This window comes from Leptonychotes weddellii, chromosome 1 (assembly GCF_054177405.1).
Source record: "Leptonychotes weddellii isolate Sample4059 chromosome 1, ASM5417740v2, whole genome shotgun sequence".
Lineage (NCBI taxonomy): Eukaryota > Metazoa > Chordata > Mammalia > Carnivora > Phocidae > Leptonychotes > Leptonychotes weddellii.
The window spans coordinates 24,247,282-24,267,767 of NC_138369.1; the positions used below are offsets into that span (position 1 = coordinate 24,247,282).

At 37.3% G+C, this 20,486-nt stretch overlaps 1 protein-coding gene and 1 pseudogene across 2 annotated transcripts in view; both read right to left on the bottom strand.

Moving 5' to 3' along the window:
* The window catches only part of FHIT (fragile histidine triad diadenosine triphosphatase), a 1,147,690-nt gene that overhangs the window by 994,034 nt on the left and 133,170 nt on the right, over positions 1-20,486 (bottom strand). The gene's annotated exons all lie outside the window — the stretch shown is intronic.
* Positions 9,819-18,801, bottom strand: LOC102750260 (FAST kinase domain-containing protein 2, mitochondrial pseudogene; annotated as a pseudogene).

Below are 20,486 nucleotides of genomic sequence, written 5' to 3' on the forward strand. Positions count from 1 at the left end.
CAATGTACATGTAGGTTATAGGGAAGGTGACAAGAAAGAAAGGGTAAATAGACTTTTTTCCACCTCCCAAAACACACACCCAGGACCCAATTTCTCTAATTTTAACATACAGACCCTAATAAATGATGGACAAAAGAAAGACTTGTGCGGCAGGAGATTGTATCCTGCTAAAAAGGAATTCTAGGTCTTCTCAGAAAATCGAGAATAACAAAGGCCTCCTACAATCCCTCTCTCCCTGTGGGTCTTGAACTGGCCAGAGCCATGCTTTTGTAAGAGGTTCCCCATATAGATCAGGATGGATGGAGTGTGCTATTACATCAAAAGAAAGCATTTGCCACCTGAATATGCATGGGCTACGTCAACTGTGGGTCTTAATCAAGTTATAAGACTGACATGCAGTCCAATGACTGGACCACTAATTTATGCAGTTTGAACCACCAGATTGAACTACCTCCTTTTCTCATATCCTTTTGCATATAATCTAAATAGGGAAGAATAAACCAGCCTGAGATATGCTTAGATATTTTCTATTTTAGTTAAAAATAAAATGTTAATTTTTTAAAGCCTGGAACATTATCTATAATTTGGGTCTAATGTCCCAAAAAAGTTTGTGCTACTGGAATTCAAAATCACCCCACTAGCACTGAAAAGAATTCTTGAGTGTTCAAAAGCTTTTGGGGGTTGATTTGTGTGCTTCCTTTTTATGACTATTGCTCCCCATCCCAGAATATGGCACTCAATAAGAAGGGCTAACAGTGTCCTGCTGGCCCTGTTCCTATGTATCATCTTGCTACATTTCCAGTTAATGGCATGACTGTAATGACTAGCAATTTAAATAATGGAGGCTGAAGCAGAGGCAGCTATAAGGACACAATGCAGAAATTGCCACAGTTTATCAACATCACTGGCACCCAGCTCTTCATTACCTCCTTGAATAGGGTCAAAGTAGTTAAAGTGATGCTGTAAATACCGACTAAAACAAAGTAGCTGTTTATTCTTGATTTGGCATTGGGTATTTATAACAAACAAGTTGCGTTTCCCAGGCATGGGTTATTAGACACGAGAGTGTAATTGATATTAACCAACTTTCAGGCTCCAGTAACTTTTTTTCACTGCATGTCAGTTTAATTTTTTTAAAGCATAAGTAGTGCATGCCAAATGGAAAACGAGGAAAAACACACAAAACCCCCTAAGCTTTCAGTACTAAGTGAAAAACAACTAATCCATTTGTTGTATAGAATCCTTTAGAGGTTTGCTATCAACTCAGGAGAGTCTTCTCTTTTTGAAGGGACCAAATTTGTATTGTATTGTACTGTACTGTATTGTATTGTATAACTGTATTATTTTAATTTATAATATATAAATAATATATATATATATACAGGAAACGAGACTGCTCTGACTGTAATCTTGTTTTCCTTCAGAAGTGGAGCAGTATGGACTAATGTCTGAACACTCATTGTACATCTACTATATTACAGCAGAAACTGAACACTGATGACCCACTGGCAAATCTGGCCCATTGCTCTGTTTCATTTGGGCCAGCAGTAATGGCAGACTTAGTGTTTTAACACTTTTTAATCCTTTGCATATTGAGAGTTTTCACAGAAAATGCTGAAAGCTCTGACCCTACAGGCACCAGACTCCTACATGGTAACAAACAGCTGGGGCTGAGTTGAGGCTGCTTTCGTTGGGGCAGGGAACCCACTGTGCATTCTGCCTCCTCATGACTCCCTAGAGCCTCCCTGCCACGGAGCACAAATGTCAACTATCTCCCTTCTTAAATGTAGTGCTATTTTTCTTACAGTAAAGATTGAAGACAAATATTGTATGTTGGTGTGTCTCCATCACAAGTGGGAAAACTAAAGATAGGTTAAGAGGACTGGGGGTTTCAAGAAAAATGAAGAAACTGTAATTCTACACAGAAGTACGGGATTTCTTAACCTTACTTCCTTTGCTCAATAACAGAATCTCCCCAGTTGCACTCCAAGGGCATTTGAATGGATGACTCTCTGTGAAAAGCACCAAGCTAGAAGTTCGGTGGAAAGGAGGCCAGACGTATGGAAAAGTCAGGCTAAGTTTCACCTCAGATAAAAGCCATCAAGCCAAGAGGGGAAAAACAAGCAGTTCATTTGTAAGAAAAACTGAGAAAACAGCAAGCATGGTATTGAGGACTAGGAAGGATAAAACAGGTCCTGATGTTCTACCAAAAACATCTCAGGCCCTGGCCAACCTCCTTTCAGAGAATAAGTTAGGCACCACAGGAACCTGCATTTGTTGTCTGAAATCATCCAGATGTTCTTGGTGTGAGCTCCAGCAGGAGCCTCTTGTCTGGTCTGTAGCAGTGAACCCTCAGTGTCCATTTGGTTTTATGATCTCTTCTCCTTCTGCAGGGAGGGGGGAGTATTACAAGAGATGCTTGTTTTTAACAGGAAGAATAAACACACATGCACACACCAACTCAGAAAATATTACTTGATGGTGTCCCCTCCCATAGGAGATTTCACTCAGAAATACATTTCTAGTAACCAAAAGCACTAAAAGTCTTAAGACCCAACAAATCTGAAATGATGGACAGTTAGGGAAGCTACTATACAGAAACAAGCTAAAAAAGACAGAACTCTTCAGAAAACCCAAAGAGGTGTGTAGAACACACAGGGTCATTTTCACCCTCATAGTAAATCCCATAGTAAAGAACTCAAGGAAAACTTTTCAGTATAACTGGGGAAGGGTAAGCAAAGAGTAGAGTACCGAACAAGCGTGTATTAATTTCCTACAGCGTACCAAGCACTGTATATACATTTAACAAGTTTTAATAATAAATAATACTTTTTTGTTGCTCATTCATTCTTTTAATAAGTATTTGTTCACTGCCTTCTCTGGGTCAAGCCTCTCTAAGGATACAGAAATTTAAAGATGTGGCTTTCCTATTGTCAAATTTTGAGTCTAACAGAGAGACAGACACTCTGATGAAAATAATAATGGTTATAAATATGTTAGCGATAATACAATCAGTTAATAATGTTGTCATTTACTGTCTGCTTACTATGTGATAGGGACTGTGCCAAGCACTTTACATTACTTTTCATTTAATCTCTCATAAATGCCCAATGATTGAAGTACTAATATCTTCATTTTACCGAGAAGGAAAGTGAGCCATAGAGAGACTACGTAGCTTGCCTAAGGTTATACAGCTAACAAGTGGGAAATTTGAGATTTAAACGCTGCCCCTTTTCTATACCAGATGAACAGATTATTTGCCACCTCAACTGAATACTGGCTGCGATGGAGGTATGCCAAGGACAACGGAAGCAGAATGGAGAGCTCTTAAATGCTTTTTAATGTACAAAGCACTTTCCCATACAGAGAGTAAGCTCCAGAATTCATCATCCCCAAGAGGTGGAATTGGTAGGAAATATAATAGGCTTTCAAAATGGCTTAGGTCAAGGGATGAATGACAAAGTTACGGTGGGTAAAAAGAACCTGGGATGAACCAAACTTTTCAGATCCAGAGGCAAAAAGAAAAGCAAGTTCTCCCATGACATCTTTCTTGGGAGCTTATTGGGAATAAAATCGTTCTTGTTGGATGAACCACACATGCCTAAATTTCCAAGTTTCTAAGAACAGAGAGTCAACAAAACTTTCACCCCATTTTTTTACCTGAAGTCTACAGAAGATAATATGATACATAAAAGATGTATCAATTATTTAGTGCTTAATATGTCTCTGGCAGAGCAATAGGTACCTTGTGTATATTGTTTCTCATCTCCTTAACACCATGAGATCCAACCCTATAGAAAAGAAGAACGCTGGGCTCAGAGAGGTCAAGTGACTTACCCAAGGCCACACAGAGAGTAAGTGCTAGAGGCATGACTTGAACTTGGAATAATGTGATTCCAACATCAATACTTTCTTCTTAACACCAAAGCACAAAGTATCAAGACAAATATCCCTACAATATTCAGCATGCTTCTTTTAATTCTTCATTCTTCATTCATTCTTTCAAAACCAATTTATCCTGTACATCCAAGGAACATAGTACCTATATGCATCCTCACCTCAGGAAAGGTGAGGAACAGGAGTGAGGATTAAAACCAGGAAGGGGATATGGTGCCACTTCGCACAGAGCCTTCAAGCCCATGATAAAAAAATGTAAGCAGCCATCCCAGGTAGAATGCACTAATATGTCAATTTTTGCCAACAGTGGGAAGTTATCTCTCCCACTTAAATCATTCAGTGGCTCCCCACTGCCCTTAAGACTAATCCCGAGTGTTTAATCTAGCCTGCAAGTTCTTGCGAAACTCTCCAGCCTCATCACTTTCACCATCTGTCACCATCCCAACTCTTCAGTGGACCTTACTCTTTTACCTCCCAGCTTTGCATGGGCTGTTCCTTTTATCCAGAAGACTGTCCTCAGTCCTCACCTCCCATTAGAGGGCTAACCCCCACCACTCAGCTCAGAAGTCTCAGCTCAAAAGGTACTGGTCTCTGGGAAGCCATCCTCAATGCCCTCACATCTATTATGTTATACAATGTGTTGTGAGTTTTATTATCTCTCTCCTCCGTCACTTCCCTCCTGGAGGGCAAGCACTGTCTTTGCTAGCTTCTCAGCACCTTGCAAACAGCCCGGCACATAACAGGTACTCAATAAATATCTTGGGAGTAATTGTTAGGTTAGTGAATCAAGTGATTGATGGACTGATTGATTCTTGTTGAGACTACTGAGTCAAGGAAGCCGTAGGAGGTTGTGCTATAGTCCAGGGGAAAACATCTTGTTATGGAAGCCTGGAAGCATTTATTAGAGCAGGCACTTTGTTAAGTAGGGAGAGTGTAATGACTAGTTGGTCAAGGGAGACAGCAAGTCAGAGAAAAGCAGAGCCAGCGGGCAGTTGCTGGGGAGACTACAATTCCACAGGATGATGAGTCATTAACATGCAACACCGGGTAATCTGATTTTCATGACAGACAGATTTATTATGACTTCTAAATATATAAATCCCAGGTTATGCTTTACAGCTAACCTAACAACTTGATATATGTGTCTGACATCCCATCTTAAAATCAGATTCCAGCTTCTAATTAATTTTTATTCACCCTTCGCCATAACTAGAGAGGCAGAAAATCTCAGTGGGATAAACAATAGACAGGGTATTAGTCGTTTGTATATTGTGGTGCATTTTCCATCAAAACACTGAGTTTCCTTTTTCTTTGCTACAAAAACGGGGAAGTACCCAATTCTCCCTATGACTTCTAGGAGGAATGAGTGGAGAACATTGTCCAGCAAGCTGATGGTATTTGTATTAAGTGACCCCCCCGTTCCTGGATACTCACCCCTCCCCCTCCAACCTCATCCCACACACACAAGTTAGAAATAATACCATTCTAGTCAGTTTGAAGGCTGATCATAGCTTAAATGTTACCATCTCACTTTCTCCAGTAATATTTTTATTAAACAACTCTTAAGCTGAGTTGCTAACTCTATGAATACCTGACTTTAAACCAAAAATAACGTTCATGAAAGCTGAACATACTATCAACAGCTTCTTATATAATCTCAACAACATTTAATTCACTCACACCCAGATACTTTGTGAACAGTGCAAAGTGGTACGATGGTAGCTGGGAAAAGCTTTGTAATCTGTAGATTTCTTTAAAATGGGCTTTTAGTAGTCTGTATTTTTTAAATATACTATTAATGTATGTATATAATTTTTAAAACATTTTCTTCCGTTTTCTTTTGCCCATATATGAAAGTCAACATGATCACCACAGACTGGGTTAGGAAAAAACAACTACTCACATTCAACATTTAATTTATTTTTAAAGATTTTATTTATTTATTTGACAGAGAGAAAGAGACAGCGAGAGAGGGAACACAAGCAGGGGGAGTGGGAGAGGGAGAAGCAGGCTTCCTGCGGAGCAGGGAGCCCGATGTGGGACTCAATCCCAGGACCCTGGGATCATAACCTGAGCCAAAGGCAGATGCTTAACGACTGAGCCACCCAGGCGCCCCTCAATTTTTTTTTAAGAGAGGGCGAGAAGGGGGATGGGAGGGGCTGAGGGAAAGGGAGAAGGAGAATCCTAAGCAGACTCCATGCCCAGCTCATGAGCCCGACATGGGGCTTAATCTCACAACCCTGAGATCATGACCTGAGCTGAAATCAGGAGTTGGACGTTTGACGAACTGAGCCACCCAGGCACCCCTCACATTCAGTTTTTTTTTTTAATTTTAATATGGAGTTTCACTGTGTGTTAGCCACTGTCCTCAAAACTTTAAATGCACTAAATCTTACCCCACACTCCATAAGATACCATAATTTTCCCCTATTGACATATGAGAACACTAAGGGACACAGGTTTTAAAAGTTGCTTGCAGTCACAAAACCTGGTAAGTGGTAGAGCCAAAATTTTAATTGACACTGATGAGGCTCTCTCACCTTGAACTTCACTAATATACTGCCTCAGGGACTTAAGGGAGACCTTACTAAATAAATAATAGTGTAAACAGCCAGATGTGTTTGCCAAAGCCATAAATCCAAACTACACAATCAACCTCACATTGAAAGCACTATAGTGTTTCTGGCTTTTTATAAGCAGATTTAAACAAATCTGGATTCCAGTCTGTTTACTGCCACAGGATGGAATACAAACTAGCAGGAGGAATACACCCAGCACAGAACTTGTCTGCTAGACATCCTGAATCACAAAGGTTGCCACTTTCTGGTTCACGGTAGTGGAAATAGGGGAATACAAAAAAAATCTGAAAAATCTTCTCCTCACTTTGTTATAAATATATGGTTTCTAAATCTCCAGTGTCTGTCCAATTGAATTGATGGCATGAAAGTTGCATTATTACACACACACACACACACACACACACACACACACACACACCCCACATATAGAATCTATTCAAAATGTGTCTTTATCTGAGCCCTAAAAACATTTTTTAAAAAATGGATTCACATAATGATAAAAAAGAAGTTCATTTGCTTGCCCTTCAGGATACATAATACTGTATTTACCCAAACAAAATTGCATATTCTCCCTACAAAATCCAATTTAAATATATACAGTACTTTTATTTCTTTCCCTCAGAAAAGTTTATTTGTAAGGATAGAACATATCCTGGATACCAGTAAAAATAATAATTTAAAATAATAAAATTTTTAATTAAAATTGTCATCACAATTTTAAAAGTATTTCATTTTTTTTAAATGAATTTAAAGTAGAATAGAAATCAAATCAACATTTACAAGAACACATAAAGCATTCATATTACAGCTAATCTATATGGATGATTTGTAAGTTGCAGAGCCTTTTAATAAAACCATATTTTGACTCTAGCATTATTCAGTTAGGGCTTTATCAAAATATCTAATTACAAAATAAGATCTATGATGTTCAGATGAAACCACACACAATATAATCAAATCCTTAGCATGAAGCCATTCAATTTGTCATTCCAGGGTCTGTTTTCTGGGCCCATTCCAGTTTAAAATAGCTTCTCCAGTAACACCACATTGCCCTTCCTCCCCTTTGCCCTCAAAATTATTGGAGCATAATGTAATTCTTTTACAAGCCTTAGGAAAATATTATTGGAATGCACAGGCAAAAATGCAGAGATGAAATGGAACAGGAAGGAAAAAACAAGTTTTTAAAAAATGGAAAATCAATTACTGTTTTTAATAACAGTGGTAATAGCTTTTGAGCTAAGAAAAAAAAAATTGCCCAGGGACAAAATAGATGTTCAATATTACAATGCACTAATGAGTACATTTACATATAATTTTCTGAAATTTACATCCAAGACTAACTGCGAGTAGAATTTAGTATCAATAGGAGTTTCCAAAATCCATTCATTTTTCCTCTAATCATATTGAATATTTAAGGTGCTTGACTAGACCTGATTATTTTTCTTCTGGACCCAACAAAGAACTCCGACAGTTTCGAAAGTGATAGATGAGTGGGGCATTTCCCACCAATGGGCAAACCCCCCCACTCCCACCCCAGGCCATCACAGCAGGAGGAAAAACAATGAGAAAGTCTGTTCAAATTCACATGCCGGCCACTGAATAAAATCTGCAGAGAACAAGGAGGTCAGCCTTGTCAAAGGGCCACCACAAAAATAAAGAGGAAGAGGCAGAAATCCAAACTTCGAACATGTAACTTTGCCGCCTCTTCATTTCATGACAGCCTGGAGAGAAGCCTCTGACAGACAGCCATCTCCCACTGCCCCTGGAAAGATGAAAAGAATACAAGCCCCAGCAAATCTCCCACTAACTCAAAACTGAGAAAAAGAAAGGGAAATGTAGCTAATTTGCAGTAACCCTACTTCCTTATTCAGATTTCTGGAAGCATAATAAAATAGAGACAGTGTCTCCAGGACTCCACTTCCAGCTGTGCCCCACAAGTTGGAAAAAACAAGCAGGGACATGTTAACTAACCATACCAAACTGCCCCTCCTGCTGCCATTCTTCCAAATAATTCTAAGGAAGGCTGTGAGCCATTCTCCTAAATGCTTTAAGAAGATATATTCCTGACCAGGCAAAGAGATTTAGGTGAATTCCTGGCCGAATGCAGAATAAGGAACAAAATGCTCTCTCGAGGTCCTCAATTCTTGATGTATTGTGTTCTACTGTCTGCTAAAAGCATCATCTCCCCATAATTAAATGTTCAAATTCTACTTTGATGGTCCATGTAAAATTCAATTTGGTCAATTCAGTGCACCATCCACCCAGAGGTTGCCTTTCCATCCTCCCTGTGTGAGTTTCCTAGGGCTACTGTAACAAAAAACCACAAACTGAGTGTGGCTCAAAGGAAAGAAATGTGTTGTCTCACAGTTCTGGAGGCAAGAAGTCCTAAATCAAAGGTGTCCATGGGGCCATGCTCCCTCTGAGACTCTGGGTAGAAACCTTCCTTGCCTCTTCCTAGCTTCTGGTGGTGGCCATCAACCCTTGGCACTTGTGAGCCTGCAGCTGCATCACTATATGCCTCTGTTACCATATTCTCTCCTGTGTATCTCTCTGTCTCTTCTCTACTTGGAAGGACACCAGTCATACTGTGTTAAGGGCCCATCCTATTCCAGTATGACCTCATCTTAACTAATTATATCTGCAATGGCCATGATTCCAATACAGTCACATTCTGAGGCAATGGAAGGTTAGGATTTCAAATATCTTTGGCAGCGACACCATTCAACCTAGAACACTACTATACTGAATCAACCACCAAGCTACATCCAAACTACTTCCTAACTGCCTCTCAAATTGCCCCTTCTTTCTCTTCCCACCACTACCGATTCCCACATCATTTCACATGGATAATTATATGAATTTCTCAAATCCTGCCCTCATTTTTGCATCACTCCAATCAACTCTCAAAAAAAATTTATTAAATGGAATGTAACATACATGCAGAAAAGTGCATAAATTATAACGGATTTCCACAGAGTGCACATACTCATGTAACCACCACCCAAGTCAAGACAGAGAATATTACCAACACCCTGGAAACTCCCCCCTAATTCCATCTCAAAGCTAACCATTATCCTGACCTCTACAAATATGGATCAGTTTTACATGGTTTGGGATTTTATGTGAACGGTGCCATACAGTCCATACACTTTCATATCTGGCTTCTTCTGTTAGTGAGACTCACCCTTGTTGTTGCAAGTTGAAATAACTGATTCATTTTCTTTGCTTTATAAATATTTTATTGTATGATGATACCATTTATGTATTCATTCTACTGTTGATGACCATTCAGATTGAGTTCCATTTGAGAGCTATTAAAAATAATGGAGCTATGAACATTCTCATAGTTTTGAGCATATGTCTAGTAGAACTGCAAAATCATAGGGCATTTAATTGTTCATCTTCAGCAGATATTGCCGGACAATTTGCTAAAATGATTATATTAATTGTCAACAACACAGCAATGTATGAGTATTCCAGTTGCTTCATATCCTTGTCAACACTTGGTATTATCAGTCTTCTTCATTTTAGTCATTCTGATGTGTGTGCAGTGGTATCTCACAGTCCCTTTATTTTGCATTTCCATGATGGTTAATTATAATAAGGAGCAATTCAAATACTGATTGGCCCTATGGATATCTTCTTTTGTGAATAACTTGTTCAAATCCATTGCCCATTTTTTCTATCAGGTTATCTCTTTTTCTTATTGATTTATAAAAGATATCCATTTGGAAACTAGTCCTTTGACAGACATATATATTGCAATTATCATTTCCCATTTTGTGGATTGCCTCTTCTCTCTTTTTTTTTAAAGATTTTATTTATTTATTTGACAGAGTGAGACACAGCAAGAGAGGGAACACAAGCAGGGGGAGTGGAAGAGGGAGAAGCAGGCTTCCTGCAGAACAGGGAGCCCAATGTGGGGCTCGATCCCAGGACCCTGGGACCATGACCTGAGCCGAAGGCAGACACTTAACGACTGAGCCACCCAGGTGCCCCCTTTTCTCTCCTTTAATAGTGTCTTTGGTATAAAAACTTTTCATTTTAATGCAGTCTAATATATTTATCTTTTCATTTTTTGCTTTTTAAAAAAAAGCTTTATTGAAATAATAATTCACAAACTATCCAATTCATTCAAAATGCACAATTCAAAGTTCTTTAGTGTGTCCCCAGGATTGTGCAACAATCACAATAATCTAATTTTATAATATTCTTATCACCCCCAAACAAACTGCATGCCCTCTAGCTGCCACTTCCCATTCCTCCCAACACTCTCACCTTCACCAAGCCCTAAGCAAGCACTAATCCATGTCTGTCTCTACTGAATTGCCTTTGCTGAACATTTCATATAAATGGAATCATATAATCTATAGTTTTTTGTGACTGGATTCTTTCATTTAGCATAAGGTTTTCAAACTTCATCCATGTTATAGTGCATATCAATACTTCATTTCTTTTCCTTGCTGAATAATACTCCACTGTGTGGACATATTACATTAACTTATCCATTCATCAGTTGAGGAGTATTTGGGAAGTTTCCATTTTTTGCATATTACAAATAATTCTTCTTGGTAAGCAAAATTTGGCTATCCCCAAATCACTAAGATTTTCTACTGTATTACCTTCAGATGCCTTATTGTTTTACCTCTCACATTCAGATCAACAATCCAGCTAGAATTTATTTTTGTTTATTATGTGAGGAATGTTTTTCTCACATGAATGCCCAGTTGTCTCAGCCCTTTCCTCACTGCTCCACAGTGTCACCTTTCTCAGGTCCCTAGATGAATGGTTCTATATCTATATTCTCTATTCTGTTCCATTGATCTATTTGTTTATTCTTGAGTAATACTGCACTATCCTAATTGTTGTAGCTTTACAATATATATTGATATCTCATTGTTTTAAGTCCTCCAACTTTGTTCTAATTCTTCTTCACTTATCTTACCTATTCTGGGCCATTGGCACTCTGATATTTTGGCCGGGACTTCACTGAATTTTGAGATCAATTTGAAGAGATCTGACCTCTTTACGATACTGAGCCCGCCAATCCATGAATATATTATGTCATTCCATTTATTTAGATTATCTTTAATTTCTCCCAATAGTATTTCTCTGTAGACATCTAATACATCCTTTGTTAGATTTATTCTTATTTTTAATATCTTAGGCTATTTTAAATGGTAACTTTAAAATTGGTTTACTCAGGTAAAATTTATATACCATGAAATTTATCCATTTCAAGCGTACAATTTCACGATTTAGCAAATTATACAGTTGTGCAAACATAACCCCAATCTACTATTTGAACACTTCTATCAACCCAAAATGTTACCACATGCTCATTTACAGTTAATTCCCACTCTTACAGTAGGCAAAAATAGCCATCTTTATAGTTTTGCTTTTTCTAGAGATTTCATCAAAATGGAATTATATCTTTTGTGTCTATATTCTTTCACTTAGGGTAATATTTTTGAAGTATATCCAAGTTGTCTCATCAGTAGTTTATTCCTTTATAAAACTGTTGAGTAGCATTCCTTTATGTAAGTATACCAGGTTTTGTTTATCTACTAACCACCAGATAGATACATGGATTGCTTCTAGCTTGGGGCCATTATGAATGACATTGCTATGAATGTTCATGCACAAGTCTTTGTGTAGACACAGACTTTGTTTCATGTAAGTTTTTACTTCAATAACTAGAAATGAAATTGCTTGGTTCCATAAATAAGTATGTATTGAACTTTATCAAAAACTGCTACTGTTTTCCAGAGTGGCTGTACCATTTACATTTCCACCAGCAATGGATAAATTTTCCCAATTTCTCCCTATCTTCACCAGCACTTTTCATTATCTTTTTTATTTTAGTCATTCTAGTGAATTGACATCTTCTTGTGGTTTCAATTTACACATCCCTAGAGATAATGAGCATATTTTCACAGGTTTATTTGCCCTTAATATATATAAATACTTTGGTTTGTCTACTTGTTGAGAGTTCTTTATATATCTGGATGTAAATGTTTGATCAGATATAATTGGCAAATATTTTATCCCATTCTGTGGCTTACATTTTCATTTTTTCAAAATTTCATAATGTCCAATTTATCTTTTTTTCCTTTTAGGGATCTTGGTTTTGGTGTTATATTTAAGAAATCTGTGACTAACCTAAGGTCATAAAAACTTTCTTGTATGTTTTCATCTAGACGTTTTATAATTAACAGTGCTTACATTTTTATCTGTAATGCATTTCAAGTTAGTTGTGTATACAGTATAGGGTAATCTGGGGATACAGATATCTAATCGTTCCACTTCATACTCTTTGGGAATACAATTTGGTTGTAGTTTATAGTCTTTTTTTTTTATATGTTGTAGGATTCATTTTAAGTGCCATCTTTTTTATTTTATTTTATGTTTTCAAAGATTTTATATTTTTTTTTCTGAATTGTAGTCTTTATTAAAGTTCTTTTACAAACTTATGTTTGCTAATACGAAAAAGCTGCTTTGACTTTAACACGTGCTTTGCAGATTTACATCAGCTGTAAGAAAGGCGTCAGCTGAGTAGAGTTTGGTCTTCAAAAGTGTGACTACATCCTGCATCTCCAGCCTTTCTACCTCCCAATTACGGACCAAGATCACGTGAAAACCCATTACTTTCAAATGTCGCATTTTCATAGCAAGGAACCCTCTGGGGTGGGCTAAATCCAAACAGTAAGTAGATCTAGGAACACACAGTACAGCTACTCCTTGAGTATCTGCAGCGGAAGTTACCACGTCGGAAAATGGAAGCACTTGACTCCTGTTAATATCCATTCTTACTTCAAAATCAATATGGTAATTGTGTGTCAACTGTCTGTTTTTTGAGAAGTATCCTTCTCCTAGAAGGCTACTTAGCGCATCTGCCACCTTCACATTTGAATCAATGCTGTGGACAGCAGCGGTGGTGGGGCCAAATCTACGGTGTTCTGACAAGAAATATCCAGTTTTAGGCAAGCAGCCAAAATACAAAGCTTGTGAGCATTCCTCTCATTACCTGACATCAGCAGTTCATTGATGACGTCCTTTTGGAGAAGTGGATTAATAAGGGCCATGGGAAAATGGTTCATCAAGCAAAATGAACACACAGCATTTAATAGATTTTCAGAAAAGATGTGGTGGAGATAACCAGTCAGAGAAGTAGGCAGCCATAACTTCTTGGAACTCTGAGGTCTGGCATTTGTAGAACTGATTGAGAGAAGAATACACATGAAGAATACAGATAATGCTTTTCATGTTTAGAGAGGCAAGATCAGCTCACTTTCTTCATGAACAAGTCCATCAAATCAGTATGTCAAAAGCCAAGGTTTTCAAATAAAATGAGGAGAAAGAGAACTTGCTTTACCTTCCAGATGTCAATAGTTGTAGCCACATAATCTGCTATTCCCTTAAAAAGATCTAAATTATGGTACCGGAGGTCTCTGCAAGACTGCAATATGTTGATCAGTACTTTAAAAGGACACCCATGGACATTACCTATGACCATCTTACTGGATTCATCCAGAAGTATAATAGAGCGGTGATTCATGGCAACAAATCAGAAAATCTGTCTAATTCTCTCAAGGCTTTCATCTCCAGTTTCCTTTTAAGAGCAATCGGTGCATCTTTTCCAACACATCTTATCACAGCTTGTAATGTAAAGACACGCTCTATTTTCCAGACTTGCTGATCAACTAGTATCCACAATCCTGCTCGAAGAACGTCCACATTCTTGCATGGCTCCATTGCCTCTAACATAGTTGACAAAACTGAAAGACATTTCTCATCACACTCATTGATATGTTCTTGGACCACCCTCAGCAAAGTCTGTACCAGCAGAGTGTTCTGAGGAATTCCAAGCTTCACCATAGCATGAAGACTGAACAGCAGGTGGTCACAGTGCATGATCTTGGATTCTCTCATCACTTGTTCACACAGCTGGTTAAATGCAGGGTGGTTAAACATCAGTTGTTTTTCAACACGCTTCTGGTCATCAGACATCCTTTTGGCAATTATCCACATTGCTGAAAAATAGTTACTACTGGGAAATATAGGTCCTTCTGAAAACGTATCGAACACATCACTCAGAGAACTACACTCCTGAGACAGTTTTTTATAGTTGACAGGGGTTGGTTTTGTTTCCTTGGTGAGCACATCTTCATTGGAGGCCTTATGATGAAATGTTATCTTCTTCAATCCATCATCAGGGTCAAGAGAGTGTTTTGAATCAAAGGACAGTCTTCTAGGACAAAGCAGTCTGTCAACTGTAAGGACTGTTTCAGTGCCTATGCCCTTTGTTTGAAAATTATCTCCTGATTTAAAAATTAAGAAATCCTGAAATAGATATCTAATAGATGACTCCATTACCAAAGTCACTTAAGAGAGGGTTTCTTGGGTTCCAGTTTGAATAAACATTTTTCAGTCTGGAAAATCCCAAAGGATACAGCCTCATAGTTCTGCTTGTTGGAACTAAAGTACTGACTTGTCTGCTCTGCTATTCATTGTGCTATCCACTCAAAACACTTTCAAATTGCTTTAAAGTAGTCTATATAATACAATGCCACTTCAGGGAGTGAAAGAGAAGACAAGTCGTTGTTTAAAGAGAAGACATGCCGTTGGTTTCCATTGCTTTGGAGAGGTCTTCAATGAAAAAACTTTAACATTGATGGATACTTTTTAACATGAAGATTTAGCAACAGCTGAACCCAGACTTTAAGCATAGGGACTGGACAAGTAGAACCGCTGAGGTCAGAACCCCGTGGTTCTATACAGGCGCAGCCATGACAGCTTTCCCGCAAATATTTTATTTTTAAGTAATCTCTACACCGAACATGGGACTCGAACCCACAACCTCAAGATCAAAAGTCACAAACTCCACTGACTGAGCCAGCCAGGAACCCCATTTAATGCTATCTTTTTAAAATTTCATTTTGTAATTCTTTGTTGCTAATATATACAAAATATATTTTTATATTGACTTTGTATCCAGCAAACTTGCTAAATTCAATTGTTAAATTTACATAATTATATCTTTGCAGATAATATAATTTTATTGCTTTGTCTCCAATCCTTATATCTTTTTTTTTCCCTAACCTCACTGAATTCACTAGGACCTCCAGTATAATGCTGAAAAGAAGGGGTGATAACTGTCACCCATTTCTCATCCTTAATTTCAGGATAAGGCTCTCAATATTTCACTTAAGCATGTTTGCTGTGGATTTTCTTTACAGATCTATTTTATTGAGGTATAACTGGCATACAACATTATACTAGTTTTAGGTGTATATCCTAATGATTCAATATTTGTATATATTGTGAAGTGATCACTACAAAAATCTGGTCAATACCTGTCACCATACACAAAAGATGCTTGATATGATTTCAATCTTCCTAAATTTATTGAAACTTGTTTTGTGACCTAACATGTAATCTATCCTGAAGAATGTTTCATGTGCATTTGAAAAGAATGTATATTCTACTGTTTGGGGATGGAATGTTCAGTATATATCTATTAATTCCATCTGGTCTAATCTGTCATTCAAAGCCAGTGTTTCTGTATTAGTTTTCAGTCTGGATAATCTATCCATTGATGTAAGGGGGATGTTGAAGTCCTCTTCTATTATTGTATTGCTGTCTGTTTCTCCCTTTAGGGCTATTAATATTGGCTTTATATATTAAGGTGCTCCTATGTCGAGTGCATAAATATTTACAAATATTATATACTTTTGTTGGATTGACCTCTTTATTATTTTGTCTCTTTTACAGTCTTTATTTTCAAGTCTATTTGTCTGAAATAATAGCTACCTCAGCTTTCTTTTGGTTTCCATTTGCATGGAATATCTTTTTCCATCTTTTCGCTTTCAACTGTGTATGTCCTTACCTTTCAAGTGAGTTTCTTATAGGAAACATATAGATAGGTCTTGTTGGTTTTGTTGTTGTTGTTGTTGTTGTTGTTTTATCCATTCAGCCATTCTGTGTCTCTTGATTGGAGAATTTAGCCCATGTACATTTAAAGTAAATATTGACAGGCACATACTTATTGCCACTTTGTTTGTTGTTTTCTGGCTGTTTTGTACTTCCTCTGTACCTTTCTTCTTCTCTTGCTTTCTCCCTTTGTGTGTGTGTTTTTTTTAAGATTTTTATTTATTTATCTGAGAGAGAGTGCACACCAGCAGGGGTGGAAGGGCAGAGAGAGAGGGAGCAGACTGCTCACTGAGCAGGATGCCCAGTGCAGGGTTTGATCCCAGGACCTTGGGATCATGACCAGAGCCGAAGGCAGACACTTAACTGACTGAGCTACCCAGGTGGCCCATCTTCCTTTGTGGTTTGATTACTTTCTTTAGTGGTATGCTTAGATTTCTTTCTCATCATCTTTTATGTATCTACTATAGGTTTTTGCTTTGTGGTTACAAAAAACAAATTTTAACAATCTATGTTAAATGGATAACAACTTAAGTTTGAACACATTCTAAAGCTCTACATTTTGACTTATTTATCCACCACATCCTGTGCTTTTGAAGTCACACTTTACATTCTTCTATCTTGTGTATTCCTTAATTAATTATTGTAGTTACAGTTATTTTCCCACTTCTGTTTTCTAGCTATATACACTTTGTAAGTGACTAATCCACTAACTTTACTCTATATTTACCTTTCCCAGTGAGATTTATACTTTCTTATGTTTTCTTATTCTAATTAGTGCCCTTTCTTTGCAGCCTAAAGAATTCCCTTTAACATTTCTTGTAAGGCCAGTTTAGTGGTAATGAACTCCTTTAACTTATCTGGGAAGCTCTCTATATCTCCTCCAATTGTGAATGATAACTTTGCTGAATAGAGTATTCTTGGTTGGGAATTTTTTTCTTTCAGCACTTTGAGTGTATTGTGCCATTCCCTTCTGGCCTGCAATGTTTCTGCTGATAAATCTATTCATAGTCATATAGGGGTTACCTCGAATGTTAACGGGTTGGTTTTTTTCTTGCTACTTTTAAGATTCTCCCTGTCTTTACACACATTTTAATTATAATGTGTCTTGGTGTGCATTTCTTTGGGTTCATCTTATTTTCAGATATTCTCTATTAAAGATGTTTAGTTATATTCCTAGTTTGCCAAACATTTTCATCAGGACTAAATATAAATTTTATCAAATGCATTTCTGTATCTATTAAGATGATTATATGATTTTTCTTTATTATATTATTTGATTTTTTTAATGTTATCCAACCTCTCATTCCTATGATAAATACACTTGCTCATGACATATTCTCTTTTGTATATATTGGTTGGTCTTTTATTATTTTGTTTTAGGATTTTTGCATCATTAGGACTGTCAAAATCTTTGCTCAATTTTCCCAACCTCTTAGCTGCTGTTTTCTATTGGGCTTTTTAGCTTCTCAGAGCTTTATCATTTACAAATCCACAAATGCTTCATGGAGAAAAACAGTGAAAATACTGAGGTCCCTTCAGCACACTTCCTCTCTCCAGGATTCTAGACCCTCAAGTCCCAAGAACCTTGGTAGCTCTTCAATGCCTTTAAATAAATATTTTCTCCTTATTTTGTATAATTTTTCTAGTTGTTCTGTGGAGGGTTGTTGGCTACTCTACCATTACCAGAGCAAAAATTAATCCTTTATAATGTAAAACAAATCATATTATTCTTCTCCCCTAAATTTGTAAATGGCTAACCTGCTGTGCTTATTTTTTTTAATAAACATTTGGAATTTTATTTAAAAAAAAACATTAAAAAACTAAAAAAAAAATCACAACCATGAACATTGTTACAGTTAGAGGCTCTCTTGGCTCTCCACAATGATACTGAGCATGTTCACAAGGGGTTCCCATTGTTTAGTCTTAGTTAAACAACCATCTTTAAAAGAAGGAAAAAAAAACTCGGCACACTACCATTTAACTTGTTTTAATGTTTCTTCACAAATGGTGAAAAATACTAAAGGACAGACAAGGAATAATCATAATGTTGTGGCCAACATTATAAATATGGAATTATAAATTTAAAACATTTTCTGGTTTAAGAAATAAATCTGGTAGTCAATGCAGCTCTGCTTAACCCGCTGTCCTTATAATAAAATGCATATTCCCTGTTATGGCCTAGACTGATCCAGTCCCAGCATTTTGCTCTGTCTTGTCTTACCATTCACTCCCTTGCTCACTCCTCATGGGTCTATTTTCTGTCCCTCTAACCGCACCAGTTCATTCCCAAATCAGTATCTTCACATTTGCTTTTCCCTTTCCCTGGAACACCCTGTCCCTGATCTTTGTATAGCTGTCTTACTTTATCATTCTGTCTCAGTTTCAACGTCATCTTCCCAAAGAGGGTTTCTTGGGACAATTTATTTTGTGCCCCACCTGCCTGCCCTTTGCCCTCATCAAACAATATAACCTACATAAAACAAAGGATAATAAAATTAAGCCAACAAAAATAGAGTATTAAATTTCCCAAAAGTACAATGTTATCCCCATCTCATTTCCACATTCAAAATAAAGAAAACAATCAACCAGGAATATAATATCTTTGGAGCAGAACTATGTATCTATATTACAATGCAGAGCTTAAGAGTATCATCTTTCTTTGGAGTGTGACAACCTGGATTCAGATTGTTGCTATGTCACTTTCCAGATACATGACTTTAAGCAACGTTCTCAGCCTCACCTTTCCAACCTATAAAATGGTGATAATGAAAATATCCATTTGACTGTATTTTGTAATTATATAATAAATGTTATTTTGTATGTGAAGTGTTTAATACAGCGGTCAGATCATAGAAAGTTCTCTATAAACAAGAGCCACTATGATTACAATGATGCTTATGATGACAATGATGATGAAAATAATAATGCTCTATAGCATCTGGTAAAATACTAAATCATTCAATCAAGCACACACACACATACATACTGGCACACACACAATTAAATATGATCATAATTACCACCAAGTGGATGCAACCCTTACCACTTGCTTTACAGATTTAATAAAGAATAAGTTTATTTGGGGTGGCTCAGTCGGTTAAGCATCTGCCTTTGGCTCAGATAATGATCCCAGGGTCCTTGGAGTGAGCCCCATGTTGGCCTCCCTGCTCAGCGGGGAGCCTGCTTCTCCCTCTCCCCACTGCTCCTGCTCTCTCTCTCTATCTCTCTCTCTCAAATAAATAAATAAAATCTTTTAAAAAAAGAATTAAGTTTATTTGATTTCTCTATTGGGTAAGTTTGGTGGCAAGAAATACAGACTAAGTCTAGCAAGTCTGCTCAAAGATAAGAGGAAGGATACCGTAGTACTTCACAAAATTAAAGGAAGAATTGAATAACCAAGCTTTATGAAAAACAGGAATCAAGGTATCTCCAGAAGACTGGGAGGCAGCAGCTTCAAGACCTCTCTCTAGAGCACTGCCATAAGGGACTATAATACCATCAGTACTAATTTTTTCTCTCAGTTCAAAATTCCGAATTCTTAAGAGAGATCAGCTGACTGGCAAAACATAGTCATATGCCTACCCTTAAACCAGTCATCTCTATCCCAGTAATGGGGTCAAATATCAAAGTCTCAGTTGCTTGAATCAGGAGGCAGTTCCCAGAGAAGGGTTTTGTTTTGGAGCCAGAAGTCAGAACAAGAAGTACTACTATAGGGATAGTAGTCATAGGGATCCTATCTAAGATAAGCTTTCTCTAAAAGAAGCCATTTTGTTCTACTCTTTGCCCATCCAAAGCAGTAGTGTCCACGTTACGCACCATTACCTGCTTGGGAGGGCGTTAATTACAAATTAAATATAATTGAATTGTTGAATTTGCTTTCAAGTCCTCTAAATAGAATAACGACATGCTACCTTGTAGAGCCAATTTTGCAAATCAAAGCTGGGTCCCTTGCTTCCTATGATGACAGAAAGTCTTTATGAGATTTTGAAAGTGTAGAGACATACTTCTTAAAAATTTAATAATGCCAGACAACAAAATTTGGGAGAAAAATCTATTGGAAACTGTGATCCATAGAAG